Source organism: Bos javanicus, chromosome 23 (assembly GCF_032452875.1).
Source record: "Bos javanicus breed banteng chromosome 23, ARS-OSU_banteng_1.0, whole genome shotgun sequence".
In the NCBI taxonomy this organism is placed as follows: Eukaryota; Metazoa; Chordata; class Mammalia; order Artiodactyla; family Bovidae; genus Bos; species Bos javanicus.
Genome location: NC_083890.1, coordinates 39,635,177 through 39,662,303, shown reverse-complemented (window position 1 = coordinate 39,662,303; position 27,127 = coordinate 39,635,177). Strand labels below are relative to the sequence as shown.

The 27,127-nt window shown below is 42.3% G+C and overlaps 1 protein-coding gene, 1 long non-coding RNA gene and 1 other non-coding gene across 5 annotated transcripts in view; 2 read left to right on the top strand and 1 right to left on the bottom strand.

Annotated features, from left to right (window-relative positions):
- The window catches only part of RNF144B (ring finger protein 144B), a 158,973-nt gene that overhangs the window by 35,136 nt on the left and 96,710 nt on the right, over positions 1 to 27,127 (top strand). The gene's annotated exons all lie outside the window — the stretch shown is intronic.
- LOC133236638 (uncharacterized) lies at positions 3,293 to 23,874 on the bottom strand. Of its 3 annotated transcripts, none has more exons than XR_009732960.1 (4): positions 22,179 to 23,874; positions 19,992 to 20,128; positions 9,680 to 9,811; positions 3,293 to 4,485 (listed from the first exon to the last, which is right to left on the bottom strand). It is a non-coding gene; the product is annotated as an uncharacterized LOC133236638 (long non-coding RNA). The 3 variants fall into 3 exon arrangements; XR_009732959.1 differs by lacking the exon at positions 3,293 to 4,485 and adding an exon at positions 8,773 to 9,016; XR_009732958.1 differs by lacking the exon at positions 3,293 to 4,485 and having other exon boundaries at positions 9,318 to 9,811; positions 22,179 to 23,871.
- Positions 24,949 to 25,020, top strand: TRNAA-UGC (transfer RNA alanine (anticodon UGC)). Its single transcript has one exon. It is a non-coding gene; the product is annotated as a tRNA-Ala (tRNA).

The following is a 27,127-nucleotide window of genomic DNA, read 5'->3' as shown; positions in this document are numbered from 1 at the left end:
CTTTTCGGACTTACTTCACTCAGTATCACACTCTTTAGGTCCATCTGCAGGGCTCCAAATGACATTATTTCATTCTTTTTAATGGCTGAATAATACTCCATTGTATATATGTACCATATCTTCTTTATCCAATCCTCTGTTCCTTTGAGCTTTTTAAGGACCAGTTGCTGAAACAAACATAGAAATAAACCACGATAAAATCATCGTGACAGTTGACAGTCTCACCAATGTTAAGAGAGCCATGGGAGCCCCAGGGGTTCAGGTTATGAGGAGATGACCTTACTAATATGCTGATGTCTTGCAAGGGAAGACGTGGGTTCCAGGTGGACAGCAGGCTTTCCGAGGTGTGGATGGAGGGAACATGGACCCTGGTCCTGTATGCCCTGTGGTCCAGGGGCAGATATACCTTGGGGAAGACAGAAGTGCCTTCAACAGATGGAGCTCTTAGTTCTTTCAACACATCCTAAAGTCTTTGATGGACACGTTGGCTTGAGTTCAAGATAGTGTTTCCTAAACCCATTTTTGCTGTTCCTTAGAGAACCTTTGTGTGCTTAAGGAGTACAAACATTTCCTCAGTCATTTATCCAAAAATTTATTTTACTGCTTGTCCTTAAAAATAACACTGGGGGGAAGAGACGAATCCAATGGATATCAATATTTCCACTGTCCTTTTTAACAAGATCATTTTTGAGCTTATCAGTCAAGTCTCTCTTAGTTGCAGGTGACTGAGATTCCATTCAAATTAGCAGATGCAAAAAAGGGAATTTGTGGGCTCACATAATTGGGAAGTCTTAGGGGGTAGGAATAAGTGGATCAGAGATTTGAATATGGCCACGAACTCTCTCCATGTCCCTCAGCTGTACCCACTTCTGCTTAGTTTTGGATCCTCAGTTCAGTTCAGTTCAGTCGCTCAGTCGTGTCTGACTCTTTGTGACCCCATGGACTGCAGCACGCCAGGCCTCTCTGTCCATCACCCACTCCCGGAGCTTGCTCAAACTCATGTCCATCGAGTTGGTGATGCCATCCAACCATCTCATCCTCTGTCATCCCCTTCTCCTCCTGCCTTCAGTCTTTCCCAGCATCAGGGTCTTTTCCAGTGAGTCAGTTAAAAAAAATTATATCTTGCTTGAGAATTGTAGTGAGGTGCAGAACTTTGTTTGGATTAGCATGTGCCAGATGGCTGGCTGGTGTTTTGGCCACTATAGAACAAGTGATGAAAAACAATCGAGAAAATTAGAAAATGTAAATTCATCCTCTCGTACCCCATTCCTCTACTTTTGTGGGGCAAAAGTGTCGAACACTGGGAATAAAAAATGTCCCAGGTCAGCAATGAGCAAGGAATTGATGATGATGAACTGACTCAGATAAAATGAGAACAGCAACTTACCTTTATGCTTGGCTATTTCCTTGCCATTTCCAGCGGCCTGGGAGGGGTGTGATTTATCACTGTTCTCCCCATCTGTCCCTCAATTCCTTGTCTCTAAAACACAGGGACTAAGAGAATAACTTGATTTCACAGTGAAAGAGTTGGGGGTGAGTGTTGAGGTAGGGAGACACGTGTTACTTATTCGCACTTGAATGTAAATTCATGTCACCCTCTGGTTCTCCAGCACCCTCAACAGAATTAAGCAAATAGGACTTACGGAGTTGGAGTCAAGGGTGGGGTAAGTTCTGGAGTACAGGTACGGCAGCCTTATTCAGACACCCACAAGGCCCCAGGCATGTGCGGAGAAGGAAGGAGAGAAGAGGGAGCTGGGGTTATGAGGAGGTGGTGGGATGAGCCAGCCCTGCTCTCGGTGGTCTTCACCAGCACCAGTCAGGACACCTCCTTGCTCACTGTCATTTAAAGCATCTCAGGTGGCTAGCCCACCTGGAGTCTTGCAATGGTGTGGGGAGAACTGCATTAAAAAAAATAATAATTTGTACTTATTTCTGGCTGTGTTGAGTCTTCGTTGCTGCATGAGCTTTTATCTAGTTGCAATGAGTAGGGGACACTCTTGTGTTGCATGGGCTTCTCATTGCGGTGGCTTCTCTTGTTGCAGAGCACAGGCTCTAGAAGGTTCGGGCTTCAGAAGTTGTGGCGAGTGTGCTCAGGAGTTGTGGCTCCCGGGCTCTAGAGCCACAGGATCAATAGTTGTGGCACACGGGCTCAATTGCTCTGCGGCCTGTGGGAGCCTCCCAGACCAGGGATCGAACCCATGTCTCCTGCGTTGGCAGGCAGGTTCTTAACCACGGAACCACCAGGGAAGCCCTAGGAGAGCTGGATTTTGCAGCCTCCTTCCTTCCTTCTTTGCAGATTCTCTGGGGATAGAGACGTGGAAGAAGTTTCCAAGGCTGCCTCTGGGTCAAGCCGTGCAAAACAGAAGCTCTTTGTGGACATGGTTTCTGTTCTGCTCAGCCGTCCTCACACGTTCACTTCGAGCTCTGAGCTTCTCTGGCCGTGATTCTGAAGAACCTTCCACGTAGGTTTCCATACTCACAGCCCCTGTCAAAGCAGGGCGGGGGGGGCTCTTTCCACCTCACTGCTCTGCTCTCTTGGCTTTTTCACACTGGACTGGTGGTGAAAAGGCAGTCAGCCTTGGCTGTAGTTTGCGTGGGGTGGGGACAGGAAGGAGGTTTCTGGGTCTGTGTTGCTGACCTAATTCCACATTATGTTTTCATTGAATGAGTTGATTATTTTTATATCACTTACTGGTAAGTGAATGACCTGCACTCCTTTCAATTTTTCCATGTCCCAACTTCCAGTTCCTGACCACATTTTATACGCACTTGAAAATCCCCTTCTTAGGCTCTTTTCTTGTAAGCCCGTAGGCACGGTGTTGCCTGCTTATTGTTGGAACAGCACCTTTGCTGCCAGGATTATAAAACCCTCGTCTTACACGTAATTTGTACGAGGAAGAAGTTAATATTTATTGTCAAGGCTTTAAAGCAGCTGTGTTCATTATGCTGCATTTTAATATTTAATGGACCAATGGAATCTTTTCACTTTAATCACCTTCCTTGAAGTGATTAATATGCATCACTTAATCCGGCTTTCTTTCACCGACTCTGAAAACTGGTTCCTTGTTAAACAAGTTAGTTATTTCTTCCCTAAAGTTATATTCACTGTGTACTTTTTGTGTTTGACATAGCTTTTTATGTTTTAAGTTCAATGAAAAACATGGAAAAAAAAGTCATTTTAAGAGTATATGTTCTCTTTGTATTTTGAAACTGGGATGCTTCTGTTAATTTGATGTTAGGCTGAGCATCAGAGAGACTTTCCAAGTTCAAGTTCAAACTCACAAGCATCATGGCTTTCTTTTTTTAAAACTTGCTCACTTATACCCCATTTCTGCTGGTATGACATAATAAAAAGGCTCATTTTTTGAGTGTAAATTTGATTTTTGTATCCCTTCCCTGCTTTTCAGTAAACTTTGAGATTCTTTTCAGTCCTAAACTTTAAGTGAGAATAATAATTCCATGAAGTGTGGCTTTTAAAAATGTTTAATAGACAAGACATTATTGTTTAAAAGTTAATTGTAAAAATTAAAAACATTAAAAAATGATTATTATGGCAGCATTAATTTCCTCCTGTTACATGTATTGTTAGTGTGATTGATTTACCTGTGTGAGACCTAGGTTAAAAATAAATAAGTGCATTTAGTAAAACTTTGAAAACAATTCCCCATCACCCACAGAAATAATCCATTTGTTTTACAAGAAGTGATAAAATGTATATTTTGTAAGAAATAGAATTTTAAGTTTAATTTAATATCAGGTATTTTTTTTTGTGTACTAAATGTGCAATATAATATTTGTGTTTCCTGTTGCACAAAGTAAAAAAAAGTAGTGGAGAAAGCAGAAAAAAAGCTTCTGGGTCTCTGCCCTTTGTTCTGAATGTATATTCCTTTATTGTAGATGTATTAACTGAGTAGATTACTCTAATTACATAGTTCATGTTTGTGGCAGCCTCGACTAATTCAGTTTAAAATCAGATTAAAACAAAACTTTCTTCTTCTTGTGTGTCCAAACCCATAATTTAGACTGTTCTGAACTTTTAAAAGAATGCTTAGCCAGTTTTTTCCTCCAACCACAATTTGAGATAATTTCCTTAAAAAGCAAGAAAATTGTGCCGCATTCAAAGATCCTAGATTTAGCTGTTTAGGGATTGTTTCTGTTGATGGGGAGAGATTAAGTAGACCACCAAAGCGCTATAAGTAATAGCAAGCCCAGGACTGGGAAGCCGGGGGTGAGTCTTGATTAACTCAGAGGAAGTACTGGCAAAGTCAAATTCTCCATCTTTGACCTTAGCAATTCAGTGGGTCTTTGTTTTTTATGGACTTTGTCCCCTCCCCCATTTCTTTCTCATTTTTAATTCATACAAGCATTTAACAGTTTTGATAGTATTTGGATGCCCTCTGAGCTTAGAAAGACATTTTCTTTGGGTTCAGTCCATTGAGTCCATTTAGGTCTGTTGTGTTTTCGTACTGTGTTCATCAGAAAAACCTTAAGTGGAAGGAAGCACACAGAGATGTTAAATTATCTCAAGTTCCTTCTTGAGTCATGTCAGCTGCAGGGGTTTCTCTTCCTTTTGCTACTTAGAGAATTGGGACTTTGGAAGTAGGGATCCCCCTGGCCACAAAACCTCCACTGTTCCTCCAGTCCTGCAAAATATCTTCTCACTTCCCCATGTAACTTCGCCACTTGCTTTGTGATTTGGTCAATGCTGAAAGGAGGGCTTTGCCTTACGCAGTTGTTTCCTGGGTTAAAGGTACTCATGGATAAGGTAATTTGACAAAACATTCACTGGTACTGATGTTATATATCGGAGGGACTCTCCCTGCCTCCTGCCTGATAAAGCACTGTCTGTCTTTTCAGTTCAGCTCTGTAACCATGTTGTATTTTAGCCTACACATGACGTGTTTTCTTGAATTTGAGTAACATTTTTAAAATTAACATTTATTTTAAAAGTTGTTTTAAAATTAAAGAAGGAAAAAAAAAGAATCAATATCACATCAATGATTTAGTAGTTTCCCCAAACTCTAACTTCTTTAGACATTTCATTTTTGTTAAAATTTCTTATTCAATTATGGTAATATTATTCATCATGTATATAGATAATTCACATCCATTGATCATATATATAGAGAGACCGGTGTGTAGATCTGTTTTTCCCCTTTTATTCTAAAAAATATATTAAAGTAATGAAGGGGGTATTTGATTCATTACTTTTCCTCCTTTTTTGAATGAAAATTTCTTTTTTCTATTCTTTATTTTTTATTGACATAGTTATATGTATGTATTGAGTTCAATAAAATAAAAGTCCCTGCCAAAGCCCCTTTTCTGGCCACTGTTTTCTAATTATGACTAAAAAGATAACTTGATTGTATAGAGAAGGGTGATGTTAGATTTATTTCAGGTCATATTTGTTAGGCATGACATTATTTCTTGGATAATTACCACGTTATTATTATTTTTTAACCTTTTCTGATAACTTTCCTTGTATTTCATGTTTAGTAAAACAAACAAACATATCTTGCTCACTTTTATATAATTACGTGTCCCTGAAAAACCTATATATAATCAGAATCTTTGGAAAACAGATAATTAAAAGATATTCTTTGGAACATAAAAGTTGTCCACTTTCTTTTCAGAATGCTTAAATCCCATTTATCTTTTTATTCTATTAAAAGAAAACGTAGAAAGCACCCCTAAAGAAATATTCTGTGTCCTGAGCAGAGACAATAGATGCTCTTCCAACTCACTCTACTCCTTGCTCTGATTAAGGGGGGCATAGCTTCTTTCAGCCCTGTAATGATTTTGTTCCATCCTCACAGATCCTCCTTGGACCTTAAAACTCTTATTTCTTACAACTCTGAAGTTGCAGGTCAACTTCTTTACCAGCTAGAACCAAAACAGCAAAAGGCTCCCTGCCAAAGACAGTTCCTGAACTCCTCAGGCCAAAGATGAAGACATTTCTGGTTTTCCTGCTGTAGCCTTAGGACACAGTAGATGGAAATCGTGCCTGGGAAGAGGCACGTAGTATGTGCTTGATTATATTGGCTGCATGGATGGACTCTGCAGCCTCAGTACTAATCCTGAATGTTCCTGAATGTTCTTTAACTCATCCTGTGGAACAGCATCGTCAAGTTCTTGAGTTTCTTCCTGTCCACAGGCTTCTGTATATTTACTTGTGAATTTTCCCAAATGTGTTTTCCAAAAGAGCTCTATTAACAGAGTGGCTGGGACAGAACTTCTTTGTAACTTAATCTGTTAGTTCAAAATACGAAAAATGTATACGGTGGGGTCGGGGTGGCTCGCTGCCTGGATAGCACTGTCATGCTATCAGAGGTCAGTGAGCCCCCCGCCCCATCCTTTTATTTTTTCTGCTTTGTTGGGCACAGATGAATGCTCCCTATTCTTTGGTCTCTCCCTGCAGAGTCAACTTTATTTTGTTTCGTAAAAAAATTATTTCTGGCTGTGCTGGGTCTTCGCTGCTGCACTCAGGCTTTCTCTCGTTGCGGCGAGAGGGGTACTCTGCAGTGGTGGTGCGTGGGCTTCTCACTGTGGTGGTCTCTCTTGTTGCGGAGCACAGGCGCTGGGGTGTGCAGGCTTCATAGCTGTGGCCCGTGGGCTCAGTAGTTTTAGATCCTGGGCTCTGGAGAGCCTGGAACTTAGTTGCCTCGTGGTACGTGGGATCTTCTCGGACCACGAGTTTAACCTGTGTCCCCTGCATCGGCAGGCAGATTGTTAACCACTGGACCACCAGGGAAGCCCTCTGCGTTCTTTTAGATGACAGTAACTGTTAATCTGGGATGCTCATCTGAGTGAATATGTTAGCTAAAGAGTGTGTCATTCTCTCGGATAAGCAAGACATTTCTTGAAGATGTTTAAGGAGACCAAACACTGGTCCAAATTTAAGGCTAGCAGGGGGAGAAGTCACATGGAGAAGGAATTCTGGCCTCAGCATTAGACAGACCAGGGTATAAATCTTGGTTCCTTGACCTCTTAGCTTGGTGCATGTGTGCTAACTTGCTTCAGTTGTGTCCGACTCTTTGTGACCTTACGGACCATAGCCCGCCAGGCTCCTTTGTCCATTGGATTCTCTAGGCAAGAATACTGGAACGGGTTGCCATCCCCTACTTCAGGGGATCTTCCCAACCCAGGGATTGAACCTGAGCCGTAATCTTATATCTCCTGCATTGACAGGCAGGTTCTTTACCACTAGCACCATCTACTACTACTACTACTAAGTCGCTTCAGTCGTGTCCGACTCTGTGCGACCCCATAGACGACAGCCCACCAGGTTCGCCCATCCCTGGGATTCTCCAGGCAAGAGTACTGGAGTGGGTTGCCATTTCCTTCTCCAATGCATGAAAGTGAAAAGTGAAAGGAAGTCGTTCAGTTGTGTCTGACTCTTAGCGACCCCATGGACTGCAGCCCACCAGGCTCCTCCGTCCATGGGATTTTCCAGGCAAGGGTACTGGAGTGGGGTGCCATTGCCTTCTCCAAGCACCATCTGGGAAGCCCCAAAACCTGCCTTCTATGAGGCTCAAACTCAGGACCTTCAGATTATAAGAAGCACTGCCCACTGTGCTAAGAAGGTTTAGTGATCTGGAGCAAATGACTGACCTCTCTGAATCTTAGTTTTCTCATCTCCAAAATGAGGATGATATTTCCAATTGGCAGGGTTGTTGTTTGAATTAGGTAGGATAACAGATGGTAGAATACTTAGCACCTAGTAAATTGTATTAATTAGCAGGTGTAACTGTGATATTTAGGGCCATCTTAAGGCTTCTCTGAAGCCTTCTCCTATGTCTGAGCTTCTGCCTGGGTAGCTGATATAAAGCTCTGGTTTCCCTTGGCATTACTAGGTAAACTCTTTTTAATAGTAAATGGTACCCAAACACTTGGAAACTATGAGTCTGGATGTTAGCTTATTATTTGCTTCGTGTAGGTTGTTTTATTATTCTTAAATCATCTCCCTTTGAATTTATTGGCGTCTCTTCCAGCATACATGATGCTGATGACTGAATAATTTGAAGGTTATAAGAATGATGCTGTCGGGTGGAGGCAAAAACGTCTCTCCAAAAAAAGGTCAACGTTTGCCTCTTAAAGTTGAGGGTGGTTTTACGTATAGTTGCAATAAAGTTAAGAAAACATTTCTCAGGTGAATATCTTATATTTATTTATACGGGGTCTTGGGACTACCTCGAGAGAGGCGCACAGTAGCGACCTGAATCTGTGCTACAATGATCAGCTTCAGGATTTTCAATGTGAAAGGGAGAAAAAGGCTGTAACTCTCTCTTATATGAAAAACCCCTATTGAACTAATAAGGAGCTTTAGAAGGCTCTGATAAAAGATCCTGAGAAGGTGATCAAGCTGTTTATTTAACCCATTCATCCAGTGTGTTGAAATCCTTTGGGCTAGGGAGGAAAATTATTTTTTTTTCCCTAAAAAAAGTAATTTCCACATTACATGAAACACTTACACCCTGGTGTCTATTTTTAACGCATGACTATGAGAACTGGGAAAGCCATTTAATTTGCCAATGTGTCAGTTTCTTTCTCTATAAAATGAGAGTTGGACTGGCTGCTCAGACCTCTTCTGTTCTCACAGGCTCTGATTTGTAATGCAAATTATAAGGATTGAAGGACTGTTGAACATCTGTCAGACATTCCCAACCCTTTCATTGAAAGTTGACTGGCCTCCAGAAGATTGTATACTTTCAATATTCCAAGGAAAGAAGTCATTGTAACTTTTATAAAAGACAAAAAGAGGCGGCAAGAGAATTTTGACTTTGCAGTGTTTTTTTTTTCCCGTCTCTTATCAACCAGCTAGTCACTGCTGCTTCTTTGATGTTAAATAGATGCTTGTTTCCATTGAATTTTCTGGGTGACTTGTCAGGTTGGTTGTGCTTTACTCTGATGGAACATGTGATGTTAAAAACTTTTCTCCCCTTCTCTGGAAATTCTTAAACTGGCAGCCATACCACAGTTTTTTCTGTAGATTTTGTTACAGATTTGCTTCATAAAGCTTAAAAATGCAAAGTTTAAGAAACATGGTATTAATTTAAGTGATATTTTAAGTTCATACTTTCTATTAAATTTGATTTTCTATTCTGTTCTTTAAATTTCACTTAATTTTCACTAGCTATTTTGGTGAGAACTTTGAGAGAAACATCTGTTACGTTGCTCCTTCTTAGAGTTTACATTTTGTTAGAATATACTCTGCATTTACTGAGTGCTTTGCTTGTAAACTCATTTGATCTTCTTCAACCAATGTAAGTCTTATGAGACGTTTATAAAGTTAACCAACCAAAAATAAAAAAATAAAGTTAACCAACCAATTATAATTATCAACTTTCTTTGTGTGTGTAAATTAAGAAATTTAGGGAGGTTAAATATCTTGCTGGCCATGCTGGCATGGAAATCTGTAGTCTGAACTCAATCTCCATGGCTTTTCCACTTCACCAGCTCAGTTGAAATGAGCAAGCTTGATGTAACACACGTTTGAAAGGTTTTCAGAAGACCCCTGAAGAATGAATTTGCAAAGGCAGGCTTTTACTTGCTGTGACACTTTGGACTAAAGAATTTTCTCTCTCTTAAAATATGCTATGTTGGTCACTCCTCATCCTTTCCTGAAGCTGGCCCTGTAAAATAGATGCGTTTTTCAATTTAAGAGTTTCAGAGCGTTCACCTTAGGAGGATTCCATAGGCCAGAGTCCATTCGTTCATTCAATAATTCAACGAGGGTCCGCTCTTCCAGGGGCTGAGGAAGCAGCAGTGACTTGCAGAGTCAGAAATTCCATGACGCTGTCATTCTAGGAGCCTGCAGTGGGGAGACAGACAGTAAAACAAATAAGTAAAAGCATCGTGTGTCATTGCGTGGGGGTATGTGCTATGGAGAAAAATAAAGGAATTGTTGTTTAGAAGAGGATGATTGAGAAGATGATGTTTAAGTGTGGGCGGGAAGGAGGCAGGCGAGGGTGGAGCCTCTGGATAAATGGGAGATGAAGCCTCCTGGTGGGGAAGCAGCAAGTGCAGAAGCCCTAAGGTGAACACGCTCCTGCATGGTCAACGAAACCTTGCAAGTGGAGAAAAAGAACCAATACAATGATTATTTTAGGAACTTCACCATGTAGTAAACAGGTACATGAATGGCCCTTTGTGTGATTATAAGATTTTATCAGGCTTTTAGTGTTAAATAAGGAAAATGACATGCTTCCCAGGTGGCTCAATGGTTAAGAATCCACCTGCCAATGCAGGAGATGTGGGTTCCATCCATTGGTCGGGAAGATCCCTTGGAGAAGGAAATGGCAGCCCACTCCAGTATTCTTTCCTGGAAAACTCCATGGAGAGAAGAGCCTGGTGGGCTGCAGTCCATGCAGTCTTGAAGAGTTGGACATGGCTTAGTGACTAAACAACAATGAAAATGACAGCCACCCCTCACCTCTTTACATAAAGGGTGGCATCATTGCTGAGTTTCTCGATTCTTATAGCAATTTCAGCTTTCACAAAACCTTTTGGGAGTATATTATTTTTCTGAATAGGATGTATGTATATTCCTAAAGCATAAAGTCCCAGAGATACATAAGGGTGTGTAAGCTAAAATGATCCCTTCTGTATCACAGATACCCAGTTCTTCTCCTGGGAGGCGGGACCGTCACAGTTTTCTGGGCCTAGAGACAATCTAGGCCCATAGTTGCAAGCATAGTCGAGGTTGGGGGCACCAGCTCTGGCGCCAGACTGCATCAATTTTAGCCCTGGTATTGGTCCTCACTGGCCAGTGTGACTTGGGCCCGTAGCTAAGTGTCCAGCTGCCTCCATTCCCTCATCTGTAGAGTGGAGAGAATAGTCATAGGGTTGTTGTGAGAATTAAATGAGATTCTGTGTTTACATAACAAATATAGAAAATATTATGTACCTATAAAGAATTAAGCACAGTTTCTAGCAAAGAGTAAATACTCAGTAAATGTTAGCTATCATCAGATAATCTTATAGCAATCCTGTCCTATTATGCAGATGAGGAAAATATGAATCTTAGAAAGGTCAAGAAGTTTCCTGGGAAGCCTGGCCAGTAGGTGAAGGCACAGTGATACTCAGTCAGAATTCTAATACTATGGTCCAGGGTTTCCCAGATGAGAGTCATTGAGATGGCTCTCTTACGGGTCTTCTTTTCCACCAAATAATGTGTTAAATGCCAGACAAACGTCAGTGTAGAAAGACTTGTAGGTGTTGGCTGAGAGCCTAATCAAATCCATTTCTTTAATTTTTAAAAATAGTTTGCACCGAGGATATTTCACAGATGCATAATGTTTTGGTTTTTTATGTTGAGCGACTTCTGTTCTTCCAACCAGTGTTTACTGAGTGTGTATTATGTTCTGTGCAGTGTATTAGGCCCAGCGAGTGAAAAAACTAGACGAAGGCTCTGCCTTGTAATGGTTACAACTGAATGCGCAACAGACAGGGGGCTCTGTAAAATACAGGGTCATTTGCTCTCAAGGGGATTTGTCCAGTTTGGGGAAAGGTTGATTTCCTTAAGCCAACAGGTGTTTCCAAAACTTTTTTTTTTTTTTTTGAGAATTCATCAGGTTTGCTGTTTATGGATGTACGTCAAATACTTCTTACTTGTTTTTTATTTGTCATGCCTAGGACGTAATAAATATTCAGTAAGGCTGCTTGCTTTGAAGGTTCAGTGAGCTGCAGGAGGTATTGTATTGTTTGCCAATGGAGAAATCATTAACAATGTAGCACATAAAGGAAATGATGACTTTATAATGTACAAAGGAAAGACAATAGGTATGGATTTGAACAGAATGTGTTAAAGGTGGGACATGGGAGTGCTGGCTGCCTTGAAACAATGGTCAATTCTAAACGCTGTCAGCTATTATTTCTTGGATGGAAGAAGTGAAAGAAGCTTCAAGCATGAATTCTAGTTTGCCTGATTTATATGGTCCACTCAGTCCTACATGCCCAGGAGGAATAAAACACATAGAGGAAGGTTTGAAAATAATAAACTCTTAAATCAGCCTTTTTTTTTTTTTCCTTTTGCCCTCCTCCCTTCTCCCCTTTGTGGGGTAATGCTTGTTTTGCAAATTTGCTAATAAATTGTGGTAGGAGCTCAATAAAGAAAGGAATGAAATATAGAATGATATGAAATATTTGCTTAATATTTATTGCCTTCAGTGAAAAATGATTGCATCTGTTTCCTCTTGATGACTGGCCCTTCTTTTAGACTTGATTGTACTTTGCTTCCTTATATATTTGCCTCACTCCTCAGATTCTGTCCCTCTCGTGCAACTAACTTACCTGCTCTTGGTCTTGGATGGGACCACAACTCTCAAGGAAATCTTAGCATTTCCGCCCCTGCTTCAGGTCAGGATGAGGTTCACCTGCAAACTGCCTACCTTTCAGTTCCAGCTAATGCCTCTGGTGCAGAGTGGCCCACAGCCCATGTGAAAAGACCATAGTCTAGGATCAGAGCTGTTACTTTTATAAAAAATTAATGAATTAACAAATGTTTGGCTGTTCTGGTCTTTGTTGCTCTGCGTGGGCTTCCTTTAGTTGTGGTGAGAGAGGGTTAGAGAATTGTTACATTTTTTTGAGTCTATTTGTTTTTAAGGATAATTACAATATTGTGTTGGTTTCTGCCACATATCAACATGGCTGAGCCATAGGTATCCGAATGTCCCCCCCTTCTTGAGCCTCCCTCCCCCCGCCCACCCCATCCCAACCCCTCTAGGTTGTCACAGAGCCTGGCTTGGGTTCCCTGATTCATGACAGCTGTTACTCTTGAGTGATTATCCTGAAATAAGAAATTTTTCTTTCCTTTAGCCAGCTAGCCTAGACCTTCCCTTTCCAAACTGTCCAGAACTCATCTGTGTATCTAGTCCCTGCTTTCTTTTCAACCTTTAGTGGTTAGCTGTTCAGTGGAGAGCCCCAGTTCTGCTAGGGCCTCCTTGTGTGCGCCTGCTGCTGCTACTGCTGCTAAGTCGCTTCAGTCGTGTCCAACTCTGTGCGACCGCATAGACGGCAGCCCACCAGGCTCCCCCGTCCCTGGGATTCTCCAGACAAGAACACTGGAGTGGGTTGCCATTTCCTTCTCCAATGCATGAAAGTGAAAAGTGAAAGTGAAGTCGCTCAGTCATGTCCGACTCCTAGCGACCCCATGGACTGCAGCCCACCAGGCTCCTCCGTCCATGGGATTTTCCAGACAAGAGTACTGGAGTGGGTTGCCATTGCCTTCTCCATTGTGTGTGCCAGGACCTAGCAAATAGCACTGACCTCCGGAACCCTGGGGCCCCACAGATTTCCATGTGGCTCTTCTTAAACAGGTGTGTTCCTTGGGATTGGCAGGGTGGGGTGTCCCTAAACAGAGGTAGGAAAAAGGTGGCTTTTAGCAGTCACTCATCACTGTTTCCATAAAGACACAGGCAGTCTCTCAGCCTCTTGCTGAAAGTTGAGATGCCTTGGCATTGGGTTTGCAGCTCCTTTCTCCCTCCCACTACTCAGGGAGAAACAGGAAGCAGGACAAAAGGAATTCCTCTTGTGTTGCCCTGCAGGAAGTGGAGACATCAGTTTATCTTTCAAGGTAGCTTGTGTCATGTCATCCCTCCAAGGGGATGTGTGCGTGGGCACTCAGTCGTGTCTGACTCTGTGTGAGCCCACAGGCTGTAGCCTGCCAGGCTCCTTGTCCATGGGATTTCCCAGCCAAGAACACTGGAGCAGGTTACCATTTCCTTCTCCAGGGGATCTCCCCAAACCAGGGGTTGAACCCGTAAACTGTTGCGTCTCCTGCATTGGCGGGGGGGTTCTACATGGTGGACCTCTGCCATTTATCCTGACTTGTTAAGATTCATTATGAGAAGCATTGCATCTGCATGAAACTCCTGTCCCTTCCCGAGATCTCAGGAAGCCCCATCCTCTCTCCGAGTCAGAGATCTCCACGGCTCCGCCTCGTTGAAGAATCTGTCCACAGTCAACCCCAGTGCCTCTCCATGCAGCCTCCTCTTGCCCCAACACGCTAAACCCACAACTGGCTAATTCTTCAGTATCCCGCCTGCCAAGTCTACTTGGAAGGTTTCTTTGACTGCTTTGTTTTATTATTATTATTATTTTTGCATAATACTCTACAACTGTTAACCCTTCCCATCACTGATTAAGGCAGGAGAGTGTGTCTGTGACAATAGGGACTCTATCTGACTCTTGGATTAGATGAAATAATATACATAAACTTCTAGCCCAGTACTTGGGACACATAAACATTAGCTTCCTTGAGCCTTTCTGTGTTCTCTTTCTGGCAGCAAGCGGTTACGCAGGCAGGCTCTTCAGCTTTTGTTTGGTGAGCCCTGTTACAGGCTGATGTTGGTCCGTCCCCCTAGGTTTGGGTTCAGAGTCATCCTCTACCTGTGACTGTGGGTAACAGGCAATTTGTTCAGCCTCTCTGCCTCAGTTTCCTTATTGGTAGAGGTAGCACTAAGAAGGTTCCTATTGGTAACGTAGTTGTGAAGATTAAACTAGTGAATATACTAACTAATTACTAATATACTAAGGTTAATATACTAAGGTGCAGAAAAGACCTTGTGCACAGTGCTCAGTGAGTGGGAGAGATGATTTGTTCTATCAGAAACAGAAGTGAGTCTTCAGCAGTCACGGCCACACAAAGCAGTGATTCTCATTGCTAGGTAGCATAAAGTAAGGTGCGTTCCCTCTCTCTCTGGGAAAACACAGGCTAGATTGGAGTTGATTGTACGGAATGGGGTTCCAAAACTGAAGTTAAAAGTCCTATCGGACCAGCCTTGCTGGGAAGGGGAGTTTGTGATTCACCTAAGCAAGATAGGCACATTTCTCAAATCCCATTGTAAGAATCCCCTGGGGCACCTGTGTGACTGGTAGATTCTAGGGCTGTGCCCCAGACAGACCTAGTGAATCAGAATCTTCAGGGAGGGCCTTGGAATCTGATGTCTAACAACCCAGACAAATAGTACCACCTGGAAACACCAAACATTCAATTCCCCTGGGAGCCTTGAAAGAACACTGATGCCTGGGTCTCATGCACTGGACATTCCGATTTGATTGCTTTGGGGTCTTGGTGGACTGTGTGCAGGCATTGAGAACTTTTTTTTTTTTTTTTAAAGCTGATTACAGAAATCAAATGTGTGCCAGAGTTGAAAACCACTAAAATAGAGAGTGAAAATTCAGACTTAAGTCAGTATTTCTCGGAATCAACTGGGGAGGGGGGAGTGGTATTTAAAATATAGATTTCTAAGCTCCAGCCTGCTGTATCTGACTTTCTGGTAGCAGGGGATGGGCTGGGCTGAGGGTGGATTAGAGAGAGTGAGACCCTGGGAACAGACGTTCCAGATGATTCTTCTGCATGCTGGATTTTGAGAACTACCCACCACGTGGTGTTTTCCCTTAGTAGGCATGAGTGGAAACAGCTGAATGACTGAAATGGAATCATTATTTCCTCTTCTGCTAAACCAGTCTGTTAGAAAAATATACTTCTTCATGTCCTGTTCGTAAATTCATTATTTGCTCTCTCTTGATTGGTACTGAGTTTCCAGAGAGTTGTCTCCTTTTTAATATGCTTTGATTTGACCTGGCAGAACTTTGTGGAGTTATTCTTGGGTTTTTGCAGGTCCACATGTACAGAAATGGGCAGACGATAAGACTGGGGAAAGTGCTGTAGGATGCATTCAATCCAGCTGAGCAGGTTGTGGTTCAGCGTGGGTGTCTGTGTCCCCAGGGCTGTTAAACCCAAGGTCTGAGAAAGCTGGAGCTGACAAGGAGAAAGTAGAAGCTCACAAGATGAGAAGTTTTGCGGAGCTGTTCTGAAGACTACTGCTCTCAGATGGCGACCTTGCCCTCAGGGCTGGAGTCTTGTGTGCTTTTTGCTCAGCTCTACATTCCCTCCGCTGACGTGTGTCGCACTCAACGGGGGCTCCATAAATAGTTTAGAAATGAGAATCTTTTCTACTGTGGCAACAGTGTAAGAGCAGTGTTTCATCTTCTCCATTAAGACATAGGGAGGGACTTCCCTGGCGGTCAGGTGGTTAAGAGTCCACCTTCTAATGCAGGGGATGTGAGTTCGATCCCTGATTGGGGGACTAAGATCCCACACGCCTCAGAGCAACTTAAGAGCCCACACACTGCAACGAAGAGTCCAGCCAAAAAAAAAAAAAAGAAAAAACTAAGGGAAACAACAATTTCTTTAGAGAGCCCATCTAGGAAATTTATATGCACTAGGTCAGTGCAGAGATTTACCAGGTCCCCTTGGAGTGAATGAGTCCTCAGTCTGCAAAACCAGGTCATAAACTAACTGAAGGTGTTTTATTTGCACATGAAGAATCTGTTCCTCCTACTGGAGGTGGGAGGAGATTAAGTGTGGAAGCATAGGTAGGAAGAATCTCTGCACGTTGGCAATCCCATATGAGCCTCATCCAGAGGAAAGGATACCACAACCGCTGAGAGCTCGTAGTAGTGGGTTTCTGTCTCTGCTCTGGAGATGGCTACATCAGGAAACCAAAGCCTGCTGGCATTAACAGTTAAGTGGTCAACCTCTCTCATGATCTACTTGATATTCAGCTCATCAATAAACTTGACACTTTGGTTTCTCTTGTAGCTTGCTCAGACCCTTGCTGTTCAAAGTGTGGTCCATGGACCAGCTGCATGGGCATCACCTGGGAGCTTGTTAGAAATGCAGACTCTCATGCCCCACCCTGCCCAGCCCTGTGCGTTGGGTTTGCCTGACAGTGTGGCATTCTCTTTCTCTGTATCATTCTCACGGATATTTAGTTAGTATGAGTCATTATCCGTGGATTTGATTAACCTCAAGATACCAGCGAGTAGTTTGCTGAGCCCGTCAGGCTGAGGGCTGACCCTGGGCAGAGATGAATTCACCAAGGGAATGTCACTGAATGGGTGGCCAGTTGGCTTTCTTCAGGTGACTCCCTTTGTGTTATGGGCTGCCTTTGAATTTCAGCACTGACACCTGTTACCCGTTGCCTTAGATAACTGTATGGTGTGTATACTACAATGAGCTTGCCTCCTTTCCCGCTCATAAGCATATTTCTCCCATCCACTTGGACTGCAGCAGTTTCTGAGATTCTTTGCAGGAGTGAAGAAGGGAGCCTTACCTGTAGGGCACATTTGTCAGTAGATTATCATCATCATTTTAAAATGAATCAAAGTTCATACTTTATTCTGACTTCCTTAGTTTCTATCCTATGCCCTCTTTGTCTGCTCCAAGGTCTCATGGACGATCAGATCAGATCAGTTGCTCAGTCGTGTCCGACTGTTTGCGACCCCATGAATCGCAGCACACCAGGCCTCCCTGTCCATCACCAACTCCCGGAGTTCACTGAGACTCACGTCCATCAAGTCAGTGATGCCATCCAGCCATCTCATCCTCTGTCGTCCCCTTCTCCTCCTGCCCCCAATCCCTCCCAGCATCAGAGTCTTTTCCAATGAGTCAACTCTTCGCATGAGCTGGCCAGAGTACTGGAGTTTCAGCTTTAGCATCATTCCTTCCAAAGAAATCCCAGGACGGATCTCCTTCAGAATGGACTGGTTGGATCTCCTTGCAGTCCAAGGAACTCTCAAGAGTCTTCTCCAACACCACAGTTCAAAAGCATCAATTCTTTGGCACTCAGCCTTCTTCACAGTCCAACTCTCACATCCATACGTGACCACAGGAAAAACCATAGCCTTGACTAGATGGACCTTTGTTGGCAAAGTAATGTCTCTGCTTTTGAATATGCTATCTAGGTTGGTCATAACTTTCCTTCCAAGGAGTAAGTGTCTTTTAATTTCATGGCTGCAGTCACCATCTGTAGTGATTTTGGAGCCCAGAAAAATAAAGTCTGATACTGTTTCCATTGTTTCCCCATCTATTTCCCATGAAGTGATGGGACCGGATGCCATGATCTTTGTTTTCTGAATGTTGAGCTTTAAGCCAACTTTTTCACTCTCCACTTTCACTTTCATCAAGAGGCCTTTTAGTTCCTCTTCACTTTCTGGCATAAGGGTGGTGTCATCTGCATATCTGAGGTTATTGATATTTCTCCCAGCAATCTTGATTCCAGTTTGTATTTCTTCCAGTCCAGCATTTCTCATGATGTACTCTGCATATAAGTTAAATAAACAGGGTGACAATATACAGCCTTGACAAACTCCTTTTCCTATTTGAAACCAGTCTGTTGTTCCATGTCCAGTTCTAACTGTTGCTTCCTGACCTGCATACAAATTTCTCAAGAGGCATGTCAGGTGGTCTGGTATTCCCATCTCTTTCAGAATTTTCCACAGTTTATTGTGATCCACTCAGTCAAAGGCTTTGGCATAGTCAATAAAGCAGAAATAGATGTTTTTCTGGAACTCTCTTGCTTTTTCCATGATCCAGCGGATGTTGGCAATTTGATCTCTGTTTCCTCTGCCTTTTCTAAAACCAGCTTGAACATCAGGAAGTTCACGGTTCACATATTGCTGAAGCCTGGCTTGGAGAATTTTGAGCGTTACTTTACTAGCGTGTGAGATGAGTGCAGTCGTGCGGTAGTTTGGGCATTCTTTGGCATTGCCTTTCTCTGGGATTGGAATGAAAACTGACCTTTTCCAGTCCTGTGGCCACTGCTGAGTTTTCCAAATTTGCTGGCATATTGAGTGGAGCACTTTCACAGCATCATCTTTCAGGATTTGAAGTAGCTCAACTGGAATTCCATCACCTCCACTAGCTTTGTTCGTAGTGATGCTTTCTAAGGCTCACTTGACTTCACATTCCAGAATGTCTGGCTCTAGGTCAGTGATCCCACATACAATTTAGTCGTCATCTCTTCTCAGGCTCCTCTTGGCTATGTTTCTGAGACTTTCCTTGTTTTTGAGGAGTATTGCCAGACATAGGCTAAACATATCTGGTCATACACACTTAATCCCTCAACTGGGATTTAGGATTTCTCTGATGCTCTTCTTAGCGATTAGGCTGGGGTTATCCGTCTATCAAGGCTATGGTTTTTCCAATGGTCATGTATGGATGTGAGAGTTAGACTGTGAAGAAAGCTGAGCGCCGAAGAATTGATGCTTTTGAACTGTGGTGTTGGAGAAGACTCTTGAGAGTTCCTTGGATTGCAAGGAGATCCAACCAGTCCATGCTGAAGGAGATCTGTCCTGGGATTTCTTTGGAAGGAATGATGCTAAAGCTGAAACTCCAATACTTTGGCCACCTCATGAGAAGAGTTGACTCATTGGAAAAGACCCTGATGCTGGGAGGGATTGGGGCCAGGAGGAGAAGGGGACGACAGAGGATGAGATGGCTGGATGGCATCACTGACTTGATGGACGTGAGTCTGAGTGAACTCCTGGAGTTGGTGATGGACAGGGAGGCCTGGCATGCTGCAATTCATGGGGTCTCAAAGAGTCAGACACAACTGAGCTACTGAACTGAACTGAACTGAACTGATGGGTTTTCAGGAGGATGACCACAGAAATAAAGTGTCCTTGTGTCAAGGGTATATACTGTCAATACGACTTGCCACCACTGTTGATGTTGGCTTTGATCACCTGACTGAGTTGGTGTTTGTCAGGATTATTCACTTCATTTTGGCCAGCGCACCGTAAGGCATGTTGAATCTAAGTTCTCTTACCAGGGATTGGACCTGTGCCCCCTGCACTGGAAGCTTAGAGTCAACCTCTGGATCACCAGGGAAGTCCCAACAGTGATTTCTTGACATCCTACATGTCTAACGTCCTACTAATCCTCCAGTCCTGCCAATTCTGTGTCTTACATAATGTAAGAAATGCTTACTTTTCTCCAGGCCCCTTGCTATCACCAGCATCATTTCTCACCTGGACTACTGAAACATATTCTTACTGAGAGGCACCTGCATTAAATTTTGCTTCTGTTCAGTCTGTTTCTATGCCGCAGCCAGGGTGATGCTAAAAAAAAAAATAAATTTCTGCTAATGTCAAGTTGCTTTAAAAAGCTTCCCATGGTCTTTTAGTTAAACCTTTAAACTTACAGATTTCTTCTCCATTGTCTGGTCTACCTCTTCAACCTAATCTCAGAGCAATCTTCTTCACCTTCTTTATAATCCAGCCGTATTGAATTCTGTAAGTCCTTCAAATACACCATGCTTTCCCTTCACCATGAAGGAACCTGTGGTAGATGATAGATTAAAAATAATTTTAAATTTAAACCATTTTTAGATTCTCTTCATATGCGCTCAGTAGCTTCAGCCTTGTCTGACTTTTTATGACCCCATGGAGCATAGCCTGTCAGGCTCCTCTGTCCATGGGATTTTTCAGGCAAGAATACTGGAGTGGGTTGCCATGTCCTCCTGCAGGGGAATCTTTCCTACCCAGGGATCGAACTCACATCTCCTGCATTGAAGGTGGATTCTTTACCTGCTGAGCAATCAGGGAAGCTCTACTTTTTGGGCTTCCTAGATGATGCGGTGGTAAAGAATCCACCTGCCAATGCAGGAGATGCAAGAGATCTGGGTTCAATCCCTGGGTTAGGAAGATCTCCTGGAGAAGGAAATGGCAACCCACTCCAGTATTTTTGCCTGGAAATTCCCATGGACAGAGGAGCCTGGTGGACTATAGTCCATGAGGTCACAAAGAGTTGGATATGACCGAGCAACTGAGCACACAGACCGTACTCGGCGTATACTAGAGAAGCTCAGTAAAGAAACTTGAGTTGACAGGAATTCCTGGTGGTCCAGTGTTTAGGACAGGACAGAGGTCTCGGGTTTGCTCCCTGGTTGGGGAACTAAGATCCGCAAGCTGCTTGGTGGGCCAAAAAAAGAAAAGAAACTTGGGTTGGATTGAGTTGTTTTGTCAAGTAAAGAATTTAAGAAAAGTATCTTTCTGTGTCTGTAATTCTGGTTTTTTATATAACCCTCCTATCTCCATATCCATGGCCATACCACTACTGCCATCATGACTGCTGCTCCAGTGCATTCTCCTGGAAGTTATCATTTAGTCTGTGCTGTCCACAGGCTCTGTGTATGATTTTCTGATTTTCACAGAAACTGTGCATGACAGTTATCTGAGACCAAGCCTCAGAGAGGCTAGGAAACTTCCTCTAGATGAGATACCTAATATTCAGTGGAGCTAAGATTTGGATTCAGCATTGACAGATTCAAAAGTCTATTTTTTTTTCATGGTATGTTGATTTACTTTACGGTAATGTGGTTTAACCGAGGTGTTTCTGATTTCAAATAACTGAAATAAATTTGGGCTAGCTTTAACACGAAAGAATTATTATAAGGACAAGGCATGTCTTAAGAAACAAAGATAGGAATGCAGCCGGCTTCTGGAAGAAACGAACTGAGAACTGGAGAATCACCATTTTCTTTCCCTGGCTCTTTTCTTACCTCCTCTCTTGCACCCTGCTTTATTGCTTCCTCTCTAGTTTGTTCTGTTGTTTGTATAGATGATGGAATATGGCTACCATACAGTTTCAGCCAAACAGAGAGATGTCTGTCCCTAAATCCAAATTCCACATTCCTGATAGAGAAAATCTGGTTGGCTCTGCTTCAGACATCCATCCATCCTGGGCCCAATCAGCTTTTAGCTAAAGGAGGCAGAATTACATCATCCAAACCTGGCTGCCATGGGGTTTGGAGATACCATCCTTTGCTGGTAGGAATGTCTCACTCTGGTCTTTTACTTACAAACATTGTTTGACTACAACTGATTCTGGGTACTCTAATTGTTACATGGGAAAGTCTAAAGGTTCCCCTTCAGCTTCGACCCATGATTATAGCTCTTTGAAGAGAAATTAGGACTAGAATAGGCTTGGCCAGTATATTGTCATATCAGTGATCATCATGTTTTGAGGTACATCATTATTGTCCCCTAATCTTGTTCTTTCCAGCTCAATTGGCTCTACACAGACAGACGCACATGTGCACGGACACACACACACACACACACACACACACTCACACTCTCTTACATTGAAGTATGTTTACAGTTTCTGCTCAGAAGAAATGACATGCCTCCTTGGAACTCAACTTCTGCCTTAAGCTGCAATGGCAACAATTCCACTGACTCTTTGCCAGTGTAAAATGAGTAAAACTATCTTCCAACCTGTTGTCTTTACTGTCTCTTTATGATAATGCTGAGTGTCCTTTCCCCTGTAGTCACTAATTATCAGGAAGTGAGTTCCACTTCTCTCACTGAGCACAGTGTAAATTCACCTGGGATTCTTAGGGCACCAATGGTCACCGACTCTTTTCTCACTTGGAGCAGCTCCTAAGGAAGGAGGTCAAATCTCAGCACCCAGTTATGCATGTGTATACCTTCTATATATTCTTCTGTAGCTGTAAAGAACAAGTCAGGGGGAAACATTGATTGTTACATTTTTTTGGTAGGTGGCCCAAACTTAATGAATATTAAGTGTTCCAAAAATTTCTTTGCAGATCAGTGGTGTAGAATTTGGAACTCACTTTACTATGGAAACAATAATACACTTGCTAGTTTCGCTCTCTAGCCAAAATATAAATGATCATTTGGTCTACAACACAGCTGAAATGGTTTCCTTGCCCTTCAAGTGCGAGTCTGGACTCTTCTGTGTCTAAAGCTCTGAAATCACTAGCTTCTTGAATACCAATTCCCCTGCATTTCTCTAGTTTGATTCTCTGTGGACCTCCCTTTTTTTCCTCAGTCTAAAGAAGAAGGGAGAAACCGAGGAGGGGTACAGGTGAATGATAGGTGTGGGCTCTAGGTATTGAAGGATGCCAGGGGTACTAGATGGCACAAAAGGAAGGGGAGGGTGGAAATGAGTGACTTTGATGTCCTTTGTGACTCTCATAAGAAAGATCGGAAAGTAGGGGGTGGGGTGGTGGAGGAGTAGGAGGAGAAGGATAACTGCACCATTTGATAAATAGGTGTTGTCATTAGTCAATGCCTGTGTGTAAAATATTTATTAGCTATTTCTTGTCATATGCAGTTGTTCTTTGCCTTCAATTAGCCTGCAGTAAATTAAGAATGAATTTTACAGTATCCCCCACTGGTTTAGCTGAATTCCTGAACCCTCCTCCAGCCAGGTAGCGAAAGGTATGCTCTGGCCTCTAATGGCACGGCCATGTTAGGTCAGCACTGTGTCTTCATGGTGCTCCTGCATAGGTGGCTTTAACAGATGATTTCATTTTCTTTTTTGGCTTGGACCTAGACAGCTTTACATTCTCAGCAAAACAGATGGACAACAAGGGTGAAACAGGATCTCGTACTAAAATAGTCTTTTGAGTCATCCTCTTTTGACTGTTCACTCTTCCAGGAAACTTGCCCCTTCCTTCTTGCAGAACGCTACTGCTGAGAAGTAATGCACTCCGTTTCTGAACTTTCTTTTCAGTGTAACATTTTCTATTTTTTTTCTTGGTCGAGATGGAGCTTTTGCTAAGCTAGAAGTATTGTCTAATTTGTTTTGGCATAACACCTGGATTTTTGCCCGAGGTAAAGATTTAAAAATAGAATTAAACATTTTATGTCAACCTTCCATTTTTGTCCTCTTTCCAAAAAAGATTCCAATTTGAGAACAAGGGGAGCTTGATTTCACATACAAGTTTATTTTGGGAAGCAAGGGTTAGATCACTTGACGAGGTTATTAGGTTCTAGTTCTTGTTGTGACAGTAACTGCCTCTTGGACCCCAGGAGAGTCTGCTCATTTTTCAGTGCTCAGTTTTTTCATCTGTAAAAGGGGAATGATACCATTTCACCTGAAAGGTGGTTGTGTGTATTCAATGAGAGGATATTTGTGAAGGCACTCAGATGAAGTCACATTGCTGTAGTAACCTAGGTTTTGATTAGTTCTTAGAGGTTAGAACTATCTTCCTCTATAATGAAATAGTTTATAATATATTGTAGCAAGGATTCATTTGTTTAAAGATTTATTTGTTCTTAAACTAGGATATTGTGCTCAATGCCTTTCATTCAGTCCTTGCAGAAAAGAGGAAGTAATGTACACACCATTGTCATTTCATCTTTTGTTTGGTTTTCTGTTCATTCATTCATTCATTTATCCTGAGGTATAATTGACATATCACATTATATTGGTTCCAGGCATACAACATAATAATTAAATTTTTTTTTTTTATTGTTGACCATTTGATCTTTCTTGAATGCAGTGTGAAATCAAGGATAGCATGATTCAGGGCATGATGTGGCTCACATTGACTCTGCTTCTTTGGGGCATTTATTGCTACCATGTTTTCTTATAATAAGCAGGCATAAGCTGATGTCAGAGGAACATCTGGAGCCATCTAAATTGTTAAACTGAAACAGTCAGCATGAACAGGCAGGCGGCCACCCAAGTCTACCATGTTCTTTTGAGGATGATGGTATCTGATTTCTGTTTCCTCATTTCCATTTTGGTAGCTAGAGGTAAGTACTGCAGATGCTATATTGTCCAAGATCCTCTAGGAGTATGTATAAAAACTGCAGGTTAAAAAGTTTGGAAGTTTTTTTTTTAGAACTTAAGTAACAATGTCATTACACTGGTCACTCTGCAAAGTTTTGCCTCTGTTGATCAAAGAGCATACAGTTTTTTAGATTGATGATTCTCCAAACCGAGGTGTGTGTGTGCATTAGGTCATGGAAAGGAAACCGATTCTTGACCAGGGCCCCCTAATCCCAATAGAATGGTCTAGGAGCCTTGCACCCACGCTTGCACCATTTGTCTTGTTTCATTCTCATCCTGACAAGGAAAGGTGAGTGAGTCTCCCCTGCTTACCCCATTTCTCAGTTTGCTGTGTTAACGTCTCACACGATGGAACGGTTTCTTTATTCACTAATGCCTATCAGAGCAGTTATATACACCCTTTTATTGACATATAAACACTACTATGTCTAAAACAGGAAACTAATGAGAACTACTGTATAGCACAGGGAACGCTACTCAATGATCTGTGATCTGTGATGACCTGAATGAGAAGGAAATCTAAGAAAGAGTGGATATATGTTTATATACTAGGGGATGTAGCTCAGTGCTAGAGCGCATGCTTTGCATGCATGAGGTCCCAGGTTCGATCCTTGGCATCTCCACATGGTTCCGTTTTGGCTTCCCTGGTGCCTCAGAGAGTAAAAAAATCTGCCTGCAGTGCAAGAGACCTGGGTTTGATCCCTGGGTTGGAAAGATCCCCTGGAGAAGGGAATGGCTACCCACTCCAGTTTTCTTGCCTGGAGAAGCCCATGGACAGAGGAGACTGGTGGGCTACAGTTCATGGAGTCGCAAAGAGTTGGGTACAACTGAAGTGACTTAGCACACACACATGTAACTGATTCACTTTGCTGTACAATTGAAACTCACACAGCATCCTAAAGCAACTGTACTCTAAATACTTTTATTTTTAGATAAAATTTGAAAGTTTGAACATATCACTAAAAAGCCTTTTTGAGTTTAAGAAAGCCCTGGACATTAACAACAATTAGGAGTAAAATTAGGGTTGACTTTCTGTGATTATCTTTTGCTTTTATAATAGCTTGAACAAGTTTTGTAAGTGAGTCATTTTCGGTTTATTAATCAAATGCCTCTGCTGGAGCAATTTTCTGCCATCAACAAAGCTTATCTGTTGTCCATCTTTCTACACGTACTCACGCAATTTCTTTTCCCCAACCTCTTCCCTGTTGGATTCTCACACTTCTATCCACTCGGTTCCTCCTCTGCTACAGGGCGGGGCTCACACAGCTGCCTTCCTGGATCCGGCTGGCACTGCTCTCACCTGCATAGATGTCTGTCTTTTCTTACACCACCTGAAGGCTTATTTACCTTTGTAGTCCCAGCACTTAATAAATAACCTGGTCAATAATAGCAGCTTAATAAATATTTACTGAATAAAAGAATGAGTGTTATAATAGAGCAAGATCCTCGTACTAAGGGAGGAAGACCAGAGGAGGCCATCTATCAAGATGCGGGAGAAGGTAGATAGAGGGAGGGGGTCCCAGAAAAGGGACACCTTGGGTGACATTTTGGTAAATGAGGAGTTCTTCATCAGGTGAAAGAGGCGGGGAAGAATTGCCTGGGCTTGAGAAATTCCGTGTGCCTGAAAATAGCTTAGCATGGCTGGAATTTAGATGCAAAGTGAAGTGGGCAGAAGATGAGTCTAAAAGGGTAGATAGGTTGCATGTTACTTTGAACTTTGTGCCAATTTCAATTGTTTAGGTTATTAACCAGAATTACCTCTGTGATCCGCTGGGTCAATCGGTTAATACCAGCTGGGATTAGATCTCATGAGGTCATTTGATTAGATGACTTATTATTTAATTAATTTTTGCACAACAATTCTCTGAAGGTAAATGGATGGGCATATCTGTCCGTGTTTAAGACAAAAGTTTGCTGAAATCACAAACTGAAATCTTAGAAGTTTTAGGGGACTCTTCTCAACTTAGAGGTAAAAATATTGGAGTCTTTAACTCTAAATGGACTATGTCATGAGAGAACTTTGTAGCTGAATTTATATTTTAATGAGTCTTTCCTGTATATCCATTACCAATCATTTAAAAATGCAGGTACATAAGATTATTTTCTGAAATAAGATTATTTTCTATAGTGATGACTTTTGTGAAGGTTCAAAGAGATAAAGTATACAAAATGCTTAGTACCAAGTACCTTGCCTGGTACACAGTAGATGCTCAATACTATAATCTATTCCTTCCTCAAACACACCAGGCCTGAGGGAGTTTTCACTTTACCTTTATGAACTTTCAGGAGAAACTTTTAATACAACAGCCTGCCTGCAAGTGTATCTTTGCTGAAATATCAGCTGGTTCTTTTGTAAAAGTTTGGAATTTCTTTGGTGTTTTTAAACAAGATTTCCTCTCTTAAATGTGCTCATTGTTTGTGTCTTAGATTGCCAAGATTTGATTTGAGTACAGAGTCTTCAAAGCGTTGGTGGGACTAAATATTTTAGCAGATGCTTGCATTTGAAATACTTCTAACCCCTTTCATGTCCAGGTTTCAGTGAATCACGCCGAGGCACTCTTGACGTGCAAGACAAATGTGTTTCTCTTGGATTTGAAGCACAGAGGGTTTGCCTGATGCTTATGAATGTTTACTAATGCAGAGGAGAAATTGAGATGCCAGGTTGGAAAAATAAAAACTTGAATGAGGTGCTTGCTGGGCACCATTCAGGAGTATTGTATGTCTTTGGGT